Source organism: Octopus bimaculoides, chromosome 20 (genome assembly GCF_046866305.1).
Source record: "Octopus bimaculoides isolate indiv1 chromosome 20, ASM4686630v1, whole genome shotgun sequence".
In the NCBI taxonomy this organism is placed as follows: domain Eukaryota; kingdom Metazoa; phylum Mollusca; class Cephalopoda; order Octopoda; family Octopodidae; genus Octopus; species Octopus bimaculoides.
In genome coordinates, this window is record NC_142947.1 from 35,053,500 (window position 1) to 35,068,499 (window position 15,000).

Sequence of the window (15,000 nt, forward strand, 5' to 3'; positions counted from 1 at the left end):
CATTGTAAACTAATAATTAATAACTAATATATTAGTACTAAATCAGGTGATTCTAATTAATAGCCATAAACACATAAAGAGAAGCAGAAAAATTAATAAACCCAAACGTTTGGATAAAGATCAACAAGTAGCAGGTAACCAAACAGAACCTAGTTAGCTAATACAGTTGTCACTGAGAACAAATAATATAATAGCAAATAGATTAAAATCTACAGTCCAATACAGGGAAAAACTGAATATTAATTACTTGTAGAGACACCATATTTTATTATGCAACCATAATATACTACAAAGTAAATTAAACGCTTTATAAGTCAATACTGTATCCTACTGTGTTAGCAATGCTATTAAATCACACGTTAAGATTATCTCTACAGATTTCCTGTAGAAGTTATAGCCAGCAGTGATTTGTTATGGTGTTTCGTATCCAAACACGTAACAAATCAGTGCTGGCTATAATTTCTATAGATAATCTTTAGAGATAACCTCGAAAAGTGATAGCTGATATAAAAATAAAAATATGGGAAATACTGATATTCCTTGTAGACACAACACTCTAAAAAGCATAAGCAACCAGAAATCTAAACTAGACATTAAAAGAATAACTTATCAAACCTCTACTAGTCCCAATTCCACATTCATTAACTCACCCAAACCTGTAAAAAAAACTTAGATATAACAAATTCTCTAAATCAGACACCTTCAGATGAAGTGAACCATAAGAAATGTAACTTGGTATAATGATTCTTATGGGGAAAAAAAAAACATTGTTACTAACATCCCTAAATCATTTTTTAATAGTCTACATAAAAACTTTAAGTCTAGCAATAGATATCATATCATCTTCAACAGGTGCATGGTAATGTTCTGCAAAGTTTGATGTTGTAGAGAATCTACGACATTGAACTTTGCAGAGCGTCACAAAAATTAACAGACGTAGGAGTGGCTGTGTGGTAAGTTGCTTGCTTACCAACCACATGGTTCTGGGTTCAGTCCCATTGCGTGGCACCTTGGGCAAGTGTCTTCTACTATAGCCTCGGGCTGACCTTGTGAGTGGATTTGATAGACGGAAACTGAAAGAAGCCCATCGTATATATATATATATATATATATATATATATATATATATATATATATATATATATATATATTTTATGTATGTATGTGTATATGTTTGTGTCTGTGTTTGTCCCTCCAGCGTTGCTTGACAGCCGGTGTTGGTGTGTTTGCATCCCCATAACTTAGCAGTTCAGCAAACGAGACCAATAGAATAAATACTAGGCTTACAAAAGAATAAGTCCTGGGATCGACTTGCTCGACCAAAGGCGGTGCTCCAGCATGGCCACAGTCAAATGACTGAAACAAGTAAAAGAGTAAAAGAGATACATCAAGGAAAAGTTCTGTACTCAATGTGACACAATCTCTCTCTTATACAGGTAGTACTACAAACCCTAATTTAAATGAAAGACTTAATGCTCACCAAATGGCAGAATATCCTAGAGTTAATTTCTGGAACAGGAACAGAGAAGTAAATCTGTAAACATCATCCATCGAGCTACTACTAATAATAATAATAATCCTAACAGTAGGCATCGTAACACGCGCCATTGTATAAACGGTGAAACTACTAATTTGAATATTAATAACAACGATCACACCAATATAGAAGCAACACCACACTCTCCCATATAGATAAATTTTAAATAACTAACTGGCAGATAAACAGCCCTGTAATATTTTATGTATGCCCAAATAATATATATACACACTCTAATGCTCACAGTGGAACCATTAACACACGGGGTGAAAGAATACAATTAGCAATGCAAAAATTCAACTAATTCAAATCCCCATAAATTTTCATATAATAACTCACACACCTGTAACTGTCGAATAGCCACTAGTCATCCTTTTCAAAGTAGGTGCCCATTAAGCAATGTAATTTATAAATGTAATGTAATAACGCTTGATAACAATAGATATTACATTGGTTTTATATCAGATGCATTTAAATGCCACTAAACCATGCGTTGACATACTTTTAATAATAAAAGATTATTCAAGGCAATTACACTGGCAGAATATATGTATATGGTATTCAAAATCAAAAGGTATGAACAGCTCATGGATATTAATATATGATCGAGAATTTTGTAAGGCAGTGAGCTGACAGAAACATTAGCACGCTGGGTCAAATGCTTAGAGGTATTTCGTCTGTCTTTATGTTCTGTGTTCAAATTCTGCCAAGGTTGACTTTGCCTTTCATCCTTTTGGGGTCAGTAAATTAAGTACCAGTTGCATATTGGGGTCGATCTAATCAACTGGTCCCCTCCTCAAAAATTTCAGGCCTTGTGCCTAGAGCAGAAAAGTTGCATTGCAAAACCTGCAAGTACTGCTTTTCGTTTGATGGAACCACCAACAGAATCACATGCATTTAAAATGCCAATTAGCAGTTTATTCAAGCTCATGTAGGTGATGACAAAAATTTGCTGTCTAGCACATTCATCATTAAAGTAAACCACTTTGGTGATGATGGAATGTAGCTGTTTCAGGAAATCCAAAGCTGCCTTTTGGAAACAATAAACTGAAAGTGTGTTATGAGTCATGTGGTCACTGATGCAAACGCTGGAAAAATTATCCATCCATCATTATTAAAATATAAAACCATTGTTCTTAAAATATTACTTTCAGAAAAAGAAATTGCACTTTTATTCTTTACAAACAACCAAATGATCCAGTGATCCATCACTAGGGTTTTTACTTAATCATACATAAAACTAATGTGTATTTGGTTTCACGATGTAATTTTAAACACCGCCCCACCAATTTTAGAGTTAGTTTTTTGGTTTTTTTTTAGAAGAAAATTACTCTTAAGAATTGAAATCCATGTTCTGTTGATATTGTTTCAAAAACATGTTTTGTAAAAATAAATAAATAAATAAAAGTTCTGTATTGGATTTTCAAGAGTTAAAAATTGTGGAGTTGACTCTTAAGCCACCATTCAATGGTTAATCATTTCACTACAAGATATTTGCAATATCTGAATTTTGGTAGTTTAATAAACATTTGTTTCTATTTTCAGAATGTAATTAGCTCAATTAACTGAAATTGTTTTATTGTTTTACAGAATGCCAAAATCCCCCAAAATCACACATTTAGAAATTTATTTTCATTTTAGGATCCATCCCCACCCTGGAAAAGAACTAAGACATCTATAGAATCCCATTATTATTTATTCATAATGTATTCTTGTGCTTTCTGGGAGTAGGTTGGATATACAAAGTTTCAATGCTTGAAAATCTTTCAATCTTGAGATATTAGAGGTTAAGTATGGTTCCAAATTTAGCAAAATCCTCAAATTTGACTCACACTTCTTTGAATAACCATAAAATCAGAACCATACATAGTTAGAAACTGAAATGTTCAGAATCGACTACATATAAGGATTACTTCTCTTAGAAAGAATTTCAAGCAGTTTGAAAGACATCATCTTTCAAGCTTGGAGTCATTAGACCGACATTTCAGTCTTTCGACCTTCTTCAGTTGGTGAATTCTGTCAATAGTCCATCGTATATATATATATATATATATATATATATATATATATGTATGTATGTATGTATGTATGTATGTGTGTGTATATGTTTGTGTGTCTGTTTGTCCCCCAGCATTGCTTGACAACCAATGCTGGTGTGTTTGCATCCCCGTAACTTAGCGGTTTGGCAAAAGACACCTATAGAATAAGTACTAGGCTTACAAAGAATAATCTTTGGGGTCAATTTGCTCGACTATAAAAGTGGTGCTCCAGCATGCCCCCAGTCAAATGACAGAAACAAGTAAAAGAGAAAAAAAAAGAGTAAATAAGCACACACTCTCTTTCCTCTTCTCCCCTCTCTCCCCACCTCTCTCTCTCACACACGAGTTAAAGTTGAATTTTTGGTATACTCTTAATTTGCCATACCATCTGATGATTGCAGCATGGTTAAAAACTTGGAGTAATGGAAAAGTAACCTAATTTACCTATAAAATTACTGTACTTAATATATTTGGTAGTCTTTATGTCTTAATATCAGTTTTAAATTTTGGCACAAGGCCAGCAATTTCGGGGAAAGCTTAAGTCGATCTCATTGGCCCCAGTGCTCAACTGGTACTTATTTTATCAAGCCCAAAAGGACGAAAAGCAATGTCAAGCTCAGCGAAATTTGAACTCAGAATGTAAAGGCAGACAAAATGCCACAAAGCCTTTCTGCCCGGCGTGCTAACGATTCTGCCAGCCCGGCACCTTTCTCTCTACCTTGTTGTAAGGCGACAAGCTGGCAGAATCATTAGCAGACAGGACAAAATGCTTAGAGGTATTTTGTCTATCTTTATGTTCTGAGTTTGAATTCCACCGAGGTCGACTTTGCCTTTCACCCCTTCGGAGTTCGATAAATACTCAGGTTGAAATTACTGATGCTGTACCAAAATTTGAAACCAATGTTATGTTGTTTTGTATTGCCGTAGATACCATGTTTGATGACATAAAAGACACATGGCAACATTATCCACAGTTCAATGTCAGCAGTACATATTCAGGAAAAGAAATTTTTGTACATTAAAGCATGTAACATAGGCTCAACTTCGCATATAGAATCTGAGATGATTTTTTCTCAGTCATTTTATTTTTTTTTAAATAGTGTCTTATATACCATCAAATACCGTGTGCATATGTGTATGTGGTTTTGCAAGCATGTATGTGTATGCTTATACCTATTTTGTAAATTTTTTCTTTTTTTATTTTCCTGCAGGTCCTAACATTACTTGGTCATCCTAAGGTAAGTTAAACTCTGTCAACTAATTTTAAAGAGTTTTATTACAATGTTGGATGGTATGATTCTCTATCATTTTGCTGCATTTCTCATAATACTTCTTATTTCTTCTCTTGCTTTACCAATCTTTCTTTAATTACCTCGGCGTGTATCTGTGTGTGTATCTGTGTGTGTGTGTGTGTGTGTGTGTGTGTGTGTTCATGCCTTTACAAGAACAAGTCGCTTTCAATGGTGAAATTGTTCAACTTACTAATACATCGCTTGATAAAGAGAAGTTGCTATAATTTCATGTAGGAATTATTGTTATAGGTAAATATTTCAGCTAATTAAATTAAGACAAAGATATATGTATGCATGCATGCATGTTTGTATGTACATATACATACATACATACAGTGAACAACATTGTACGAGTTGGCAGTGAGTTCTTCAAGAAGCACTCTCTTCCTGATGATCTCCTATACAGCCCCAAAAAACTGGGCTCTCTTACCTCAGAGAAGACCTGGATGGAAAGCACTCAGCATACAAAAAAAAAAAGGACCATGCATGGGTATGTTGCCCGGAAGCTTGAAGAAGTTAGAATTGACACGAAGCACAGCCTCTCTTAGATACAAAACCACTACATCACATCACTGTTTGAAGGCTATGTGTTTGCAATCCAGGAACCGGAGATAGCCACAAAGTACCTAGTGATGCTCTTGTAATCGCAAGGTGCAACCGCATGTGTAGGATATGCCATATTTCTGTAGAAGACATCAGGCATGTGATTAGCAGCTGTCGTAAAATGTCGTCACGGTACTACCTCCCTATGCGACACGATGTTGTTGCTAAAACAATTTACAATGCCGTCCGCAAAAAAGACTGCCCTGAAATAAACTTAGAAAATCCTTCTGTTATGGAATGCATTCATAACCACTAACTCAAGGAATACTGGTGGAACATTCCCATCAAAACTTCTGTCAGATGTAAACATAACAGGCCAGATATTGTTGTTTGGAACAAAAGGGCAAAGGTATGTACCATCATAGAGTTCAGCTGTCCTGCAAATATAAATATCTCTTTGAAAACCAAGGAAAAGGGGGATATCTATAGACAACTGCTTCAAAACCTCCCTCTTCTATATCCAGACTATGAATTCATATTCATACTAATAACAAAACTAGGTTTCGTTAATAAATGCTTAAAGGAGAATCTGGATAAATTGGGATTTTCTGAAAGAGAAATCAACCGGCTGACTTGTACATTACAAGTGCAATCTGCAAGTGGAACAGTAAAAACTTTTCTCAAGTTCCAAATGTGAATTTGTCTGTGTTAACTACATCCCAAAGATGGAACAGTGGGTAATCTTCCAGTTTAGGGAGGTAAAAAAAAGTATATAAAAATACAAGGGAAATAACTTAACGTCTTATCCGCACTACTCTGGAATGTTTTTTTTTTTTTTTTAGCAGTTTATAAATAAATCACACACGTAATTGAAGTTAACTGTTTATATATAAATCACACACGTGATTGAATATCATAGTACCGGCTGCACAACAGCTTATGATAACCTTCCAGTATAGGGAAATAATGGTCAAACTAAAGCGTTTGACCCGGTGTCAAAAATGAAAAACAAATTAGTGTAATAGGTGTAAAACAACTTGCTGTGAATGAATATGAAGAAAAAAATGCGCGCTCGCGAACGGGTGAGGTGGGGAGAGTACGGATAATACTAGTAAGACGTTAAGTTATTTCCCTTGTACTTTTATTTACTTTTTTAACCTCCCTAAACTGGAAGATTACACGTACATACATACATACATACATACATACATACATACATACATACATACATACATACATACAAACAAACAAACAAACAAACAAACAAACAAACATGAAAATCGTGTTTTTATATGCATAAAAGCAATATACATTGACTGTCAACAACAAAATCTTTAGCTGTGGACTGTTTAAGATTTATTATAAATTTTACCAACAGCAACCTCGAAGTTTCGCTGGTTGATCGTGGCTTGGTGAATCTTTACTGTTCCAACAAACAAAACTTTGACATCACTTTCAATAAAAGTTTCTGTCTGTCTGTGTATGTCCTCAATCAGAATGAAATAGTGTTTATAAATATGCATGCACACACACACACATGCGTGCGTGGTGGATTTCCCTGTCATAGACGACGTATGAGGGTTCCGCAATTTCTTACCGAACGGCCTGCCCAAATGATTCGTTTATTAGTGATCAAATGCTTAGTGTGGCACATTAGCTCCCTCCCTCCATCGAATCAGCATTGCCTGTACAAGTGCGCAATGTGCCACGCATCAGATGCCGAAGTGATCGCAGAGCAACCTGAAATAGAAGTTTTTCGCCCAAGAACACAACTCCCAGCCCGGTCAGTGAATCGAAACCACAATCTCGCGATCGTGAGTAACACCAAAAGCACTAGGCCACGCATTCTCTCTCTTTCTCTCTCTCTCTCTCTCTCTCTCTCTCTCTCTCTCTCTCTCCCTCCCTCTCACACACACACACACACACACACACACACACACACACACACACACCCACACACACACACACACACAGACTTCGTTACTGAGTGGACGTTGAGAGAATAAACGAGGGCTTCTTTCGCGTAAACATTGGAAATGACAGTCTGTGGTAATTATCTCCCTTGCACTGTTTATTCTTTAAAAACAGACACTTTTACCATTTTTATGAAATCTAAGAAAAGAAAAAGAAATTGTGAGAGGAACGGTGGATTTATTTCTTTAATAATAATGATTTCAAATTCCGGCACAAGACCAGCAATTTCGGGATAAGGGATAAGTCGATTACATCGACCCCAGTGTTCAATTGGCGCTTATTTTACCGACTCCGAAATGATGAAAGGTAAAGTCGACCTCGGCGCAATTTGAACTCAGAACGTAAAGACAGACGAAATGCTGGTAAGCATTTTGCCCGACGTGCTAACGATTCTGCCAGCTCACCGCCTTCTACCAATTGTTTCTTCCTCTCTTCCTTTCTTTAATAATGATCTCTAAAAGAGACAGAAGGATATTGGTAAGCGCTAAAGTGGTTCATACCGGTTCCGGCCATTGAGTCGCATTTGAACATTTTTATAGCTGCAGGCGTGGCTGTGTGGTCAAGAAGTTCGCTTCCCAACCACATGGTTCCAGGTTCAGTCCCACTGCACCATATCTTGAGCAAGTGTCTTCTTTTATAGCTCCGGGTCAACCAAAGCCTTGTGAGTGAATAAGGTAGACGGAAACTAAAAGAAGCCCGTAATACACACACACACACAAGTGTATTGTGTGTGACTTCGTATATGCATTTGTCCTCACCACCACCACCACCACCACTTTACAATCGATGTTGGTGTGTTTACGTCTCCATAACTTGGTTGTTCGACTAAAGAGACTGATAGAATAGGTAGCAAGCTTTACAAAAAAGTCTTGGGGTCGATTCGTTCGATTGAAATTCTTCAAGGCGGTGAAACAAGTAAGAGATAAGAGATAGATAAAACCATAACATTCTGTATGGCGAGAGTCACTTTGCCTTTCGTCCTTTGGAGATCAAAAAAAAAAAAAACCAGTCAAGCACTCGAGTCGATGTAATCAACTTTCCAACTTCCTCCAAATTTTTAGGCCCTGTCACCTGAATCACCTGGGTCGGCCAGACTGTCTGGTATTGAATCGGCTCCGCTGGCTACAGCATTCGCTCCATTCCCCTCGCGCTCTCGCCATTCTCCTCCACTTTGTTCCAAATATTTTTCTGAAATCATCGCCCCACCTGATTGGAGTTCTTCCGAGTGGTCTTTTTCGCTCGCGCGGGTACCACTCAACAACTTGCACGGGTCCACCGATTGTCTGTGAGCCTTGCGACAAGACCGGCCCATCGTAGCTTTGCGTGGTGGTAGGTATTCTGCGACGATGTCCTTCGCTCCAGTTCTATCCCTGATCTCCCCTCAACATCGCTTGACAACCGATGCTGGTGTGTTTACGTCCCCGTAACTAATCGGTTCGGCAAAAGAGACCGATAGAATAAGTACTAGGCTTACAAAGAATAAGTCCTGAGGTCGTTTAGCTCGACTAAAGGCGATGCTCCAGCATGGCCACAGTCAAATGACTGAAACAAGTCAAAAAATAAAAGAGTAAAAGAGCATCTCGCTCATTTTTCTATTTATTGGCCTAAATAGAACAATATTCCGACATCAGATATTTTTGATACGATAAAGTCTCTAAGAGTTATCTCCCTTACACCATTTTGTTGTACAATTTATTGGCAATAAGAATAGAGAAATCAACTTCGTGAACTCAGCGGTTTTGACTTAGTTTGTTAATAGTTTTGTTTTCTTAGAAGCTTATCATCGAATATTACTTATTGCAACTGACTTAGCTTGAAAAATGTGTGTTGTATGGTCTGACAAAAAAATTGGTTCCAATACAAATTGATAATTAGAGCCTTTTGGTTTGTTTATTAGACAACGACTCTTCTTTTAATTACCGAATAACATCAAAAGAGCTTTTTCTCAATCGCTTGGTCAGCTAGATATAGTAGCTAAATCTATCTCAAATTGTACTACACTGTGGCTGTCCCATCGACCCCGAATGTGCAGAGAACCCTGGCTCATATGAGCTAACATTTTTTTGTTTTTTGTAAGGTGTTAGGGTATAATTTAAGGGAGATTTGGCTGCTATTTCCAGCGTAACTCCTTTATTGTCTTGGGAAACACTTTTTTTCGGGGACTCATTGGGCTTGGACTCTAATATAGTCGTACATGGCCTTCCCCCCCCCCCCCCGAAAGTTGAAATGATCACGTCTAGAACATCTTCCTGTGTAGGTCCGTCACTTCTGCTTAATTATAAGCAAAACAACTACAACGAATGAGTCTAGGACATTTACCCCCTGTGGACAAATTACCCCTGAGGGTGATTTAAAATTTCTTAATATATTGGAGAGGGGGTAATTAACCAAGAGGGGTAATTATCGTGGGGAGGGTAGCTGTCGTCGGGGAGAGGGTGTCTGAGGTGGGGGTAATTGTCCTAGCGGAGTAATTGTCCTGATACGACAACTAATATAAAAAATATGGTGGCAAACTGACAGAGTTGTTAGTGCAGCCCTTGATCCAGCTTTCAACACTCTGAGTTCAAACTCCACTGAGGTTGACTTTGCATTTTTTCTTTATGGTTTTGATAAATAAAATACCGGCCCAGTACCAAGGATCATTTCTCTGTTTGTTTGCCTGCTTCTCACTCTCTCTCTCTCCCCACTCCCCACATCTCCCCCTCTCTCCTCCTCCTATCTTAGATGGCTATGGTCATCAGGCCAGGAGAGTTATGGGGTTCCTCCCCAGCACCCTTTTGATCCCACTAGCAGTTGAGGTTTGAAGACAAGGTAATATGGCAAGACAGTAAATTAATCCAGCAATAATCCATTCATTACACATCAGAGGTGTTATTCTTCTGTATCACATCATTTGTGACTCAAAGATCTTCATATTGATTTTTAGATTGTGCCCTCATATATGTGTGTATATGTGTGTATATATGTATGTGTGTGTGTGTGTGTGTGTGTGTGTGTGTGTGTGTATATATAGGCGCAGGAGTGGCTGTGTGGTAAGTAGCTTGCTTACCAACCACATGGTTCCGGGTTCAGTCCCACTGCGTGGCACCTTGGGCAAGTGTCCTCAACTATAGCCTCGGGCCGACCAAAGCCTTGTGAGTGAATTTGATAAACGGAAACTGAAAGAAGCCCGTCATATATATGTGCGTGTGTGTGTGTGTGTGTCTGTGTATGTTTGCGTGTCTGTGTTTGTTCCCCCACCATTGCTTGACAACCGATGTTGGTGTGTTCACGTCCCCATAACTTAGTGGTTCGGCAAAAAGAGACTGATAAAATAAGTACCAGGCTTACAAAAAATAAGTCCTGGGGTCGATTTGTTTGACTAAAGGTGGTGCTCCAGCATGGACTGAAACAAATAAAAGAATATATAGTAATGATAATAATAATACTAATAATAATAATAATGATAATGACAAAGGCGGCTATAAGCAATATAAAACCAAAAAGGAAAACGTCAATCGTCACTAATCATGACTGACGGTGCAGGGCAGCACTTACGTTGCTAGAAATAAGAGCTATAAAAGGTAAAAGCCTTTAGGAGTACAAAGCGCCACATGTCTATGCACCAGAGCAAGCAAGATGATCATACTAGCCTAGTTTTGCTTTGAATTAAAAGCTCATCAGTGGTGATTATTTCATCGCTGGATGGTTTGGCTAAATCCCAACTGTCAGTATACGGTATTTACCATATGAATCAATGGATGATGATTCAGCAAAATGGTAATGTGAAAATCATAAAGTAAAGAAGCCGTTTAATCTAAAACGAAACTGGACTAGTATGATGACCTCGCTTACTGTGGGACGGTTATCTCCCCAGTCAGTACATAGACATGTGCTTCTTTGCAGCCCGAAAGGGTTTTAGCTCTTATTTTTAGCAATGTAGGTGCTACCCTGCAACATCAGTCACAATTAGTGACAACTGTTTACATATATATATATATATATATATATATATATATATATATATATAATATATATATATATATATATATATATATTGACATACATATATATATATATATATATATATATATATATATATATATATATATATATTTAAAAATTTAAGGAATGGAGAAAACGCATGTTATAATTGCATATTTTATTCCTACATATGTAGGAATAAAATATGCAATTATAACATGCGTTTTCTCCATTCCTTAAATTTTTAAATATACTCAAATACCCAAAATTTCAAGGAGTTCCTGCCCTAAAAACAGGAACTACACCACAGTTATTTTGTGTTCTTTGCTACATTGGTTTCTATTAACCCATTTATTCTATCCGAAGAATTTTTATTCATTAAGATAGAAGAAATACATATAATTAAATATATATATATATATATATATATAAGAAAATGAAAAAAAGCCAGAATGCTGAACTGGGAGCATAATTTAATAAAGATTTTTTCTAACCGGTTTTCATTGCGATGAAGCAAATTCGCAATGAAAACCGGTTAGAAAAAATCTTTATTAAATTATGCTCCCAGTTCAGCATTCTGGCTTTTTTTCATTTTCCTATTATTTCTCCACGTGCGGTTAACACAACCCCACTATTTACTGACTTATATATATATATATATATATATATATATATATATATATATATATATATATTGACATATATATATATATATATATTGACATATATATATATATATATATATATATATTGACATATATATATATATATATATATATATATATATATATATATATATATATAAATATATATCATCATCATCATCATCATCATCATCGTTTAACGTCTGCTTTCCATGCTAGCATGGGTTGGGCGATTTGACTGAGGACTGGTGAAACCGGATGGCAACACCAGGCTCCAATCATATATATATATTGACATATATATATATATATATATATATATATATAAGTCAATAGATGCTAGAAATAACAGCCACATCTCTCTACTGTCTTAAGTAAGAAAGTCCTATTTTAGTCAGTGTAGTCTCAGATTACTTATGAAAAGATGTGATGGTCATGCATGAAGCACTTTTGATCAGAGTTATGCTCAATCAAGGAAGGCCTAATGCTAAACAACAACAATATTTTTTGTATTATTTATTATTTTTTTCATTTTGAGTGAATATGGTAGACAGAAACTGAAAGGAAGCCTATAAACATCTATATATAAATATAAAATACATCAAGTACAGGGCATCACCAACAAGTGAAAAATACGTAGAGACATGAGCGATAAATACAGGAAAAATTAACAAAAAATATGCAATAAGAATGGGACATCAGCAACGAGTGAAAAATACATAAACACGTAATGGGAGACAAGTATGGGACAAAATACCACAAGAGGTGTAACCCCTTCTCAGTTGTCGATTGTTAATTACTCCTTATTTCAAGCTTTCAACGAGAATATTGGAAAACTTCATTAAACACTAGAATCCAGAAATTTTTAAAATATATAAAATTTCTGGTGAGTTAGAACAAATGGTGACAGGGTGGTCATACAGAGTAAACAATCAAAGAAGACAAACATTAAGGGTTGTTAGGCCAAGATGTATTGTAATGGGTAACGTCTGGGAGAAATTTTGAAAGGATATAGAATAAATACAGAGGAAAAAATAGTAGAAGAGAAAAATATTGTGAGGCAAGAAGAAATGACATCCAGTTAAGTATGTGCTGCATCCAGAAAAGACAAGGGTGATAAAAAAATATACATATATATATATATATATATATATATATCATCATCATCATCGTTTAACGTCCGCTTTCCATGCTAGCATGGGTTGGACGATTTGACTGAGGACTGGTGCAACCAGATGGCTACACCAGGCTCCAATCTAATTTGGCAGAGTTTCTACAGCTGGATGCCCTTACTAACGCCAACCACTCAGAGAGTGTAGTGGGTGCTTTTACGTGTCACCCGCACGAAAACGGCCACACTCGAAATGGTGTCTTTTATGTGCCACCCGCACAAGAGCCAGTCCAGGGGCACTGGCAACGATCTCACTTGGCTTGCCGGGTCTTCTCACGCACAGCACATTTCCAAAGGTCTCGGTCAGTAGTCATCGCCTCGGTGAGGCCCAATGTTCGAAGGTCTTGCCTCACCACCTCAGCCCAGGTCTTCCTGGGCCTACCTCTTCCACGGGTTCCCTCAACTGTTAGGGAGTGGCACTTTTTCACGCAGCTATCCTCATTCATTCTCACCACATGTCCAAACCAGCGCAATTGTCTCTCTTGCACACCACTACTGACGCTTCTTAATGTTCAGCTTTTCTCTCAAGATACTTACACTCTGACGGGTATGCACATTTACATTACACATCCAGCGGAGCATACTGGCTTCATTCCTTGCGAGCTTACGCATGTCCTCAGCAGTCACAGCCCATGTTTCACTGCCATGTAGCATGGCTGTTCGTACACATGCGTCATACAGTCTGCCTTTTACCCTGAGTGAGAGACCCTTTGTCGCCAGCAGAGGTAAGAGCTCTCTAAACTTGGCCCAGGCTATTCTTATTCTAGCAGTTACACTTTCAGCTTTTTAAGCTCTCTGTTAATACACCAGGCTAACAATATTGTTTAGATTAGAAAAAAAAAGCTCTGGGTATTCCTGTAGCAAGATATATATATATATATATATATATATATATATATATATAGGAGTGAAGGTGCATGTCTCAGTGGTTTGAGTATTGGGTTCACAATCATAAGGGAATGGGCCAGGCTGTGTGATGTGTTCTTGAGGAAGACACTTTATTTCACATTGCTCCAGTTCACTCATCTGTAGAAATGAGCTGCGACGTCACTGGTGCCAAGCTGTACCGGCCCTTTTGCCTTTCCCTTGGATTAACATCAGTGGCATGGAGAGGAGTGACTGGTATGCATGGGCGACTGCTGGTCTTCCATAAACAACTTTGCCCGAACTTGTGCCTTGGAGGGTAACTTTCTAGGTGCAATCCCATTGTCAATAATGACCAGGGGGGGGGGGGAAGGTCTTTACTCTTTATATATATTTGTGTGTGTGTAACACAGTATTGTGGTGCTGAGCAGACTATCAGATGTTGTTATACATCACTGGCCACAATATGCTTTCTTGCCTTGCTGAAGCTTTCAAATGATGCCCACCCCTACCTACTGGGTTCGCAAGTCAAGCATTCCCCCCCAGAATGGAAGGCCAATCTGTTGCAAAATTAGCCATTTACAACTGAGTGGACAGGAGCAGCATGGAATGAAGGGTTTTGCTCAAGAATACAATGCTCCACTGGTCTAGGAATTGAAACCACAATCTTTCAATTATGAGTGCAATGCCCTAACTACTAGGCCATGCACCTTCACACACACACACACACATGTACATATGTATGTGCGTGTGTGTACTCTGCAGCAGAAGTGTTAAGACCGGTCTCTCTTTGCCACATAAAAGTGCTCATATGGGGCTATTTAAAAGTGCCCTGTGGTGCTACATAAAAGCATCCAGCGCACATTGTAAAGTGGTTGGCATTAGGAAGGACATCCAACTGTTGGAACCATGCCAAATCAGACTGGTGTCTGGTACAGTCCCCCAGCTTGCCAGCTCTGGTCAAACCATCTAA

General features: G+C 37.5%; 1 protein-coding gene across 1 annotated transcript in view; it reads left to right on the forward strand.

Annotated features, from left to right (window-relative positions):
- LOC106876102 (uncharacterized) overlaps positions 1-15,000 on the forward strand; it is a 568,067-nt gene that overhangs the window by 160,354 nt on the left and 392,713 nt on the right. Inside the window, exon 4 of the mRNA XM_089338341.1 lies at positions 4,788-4,814. The gene's annotated coding sequence lies outside the window, so the exon portion shown is untranslated. The remainder of the gene's footprint in view (positions 1-4,787; positions 4,815-15,000) is intronic.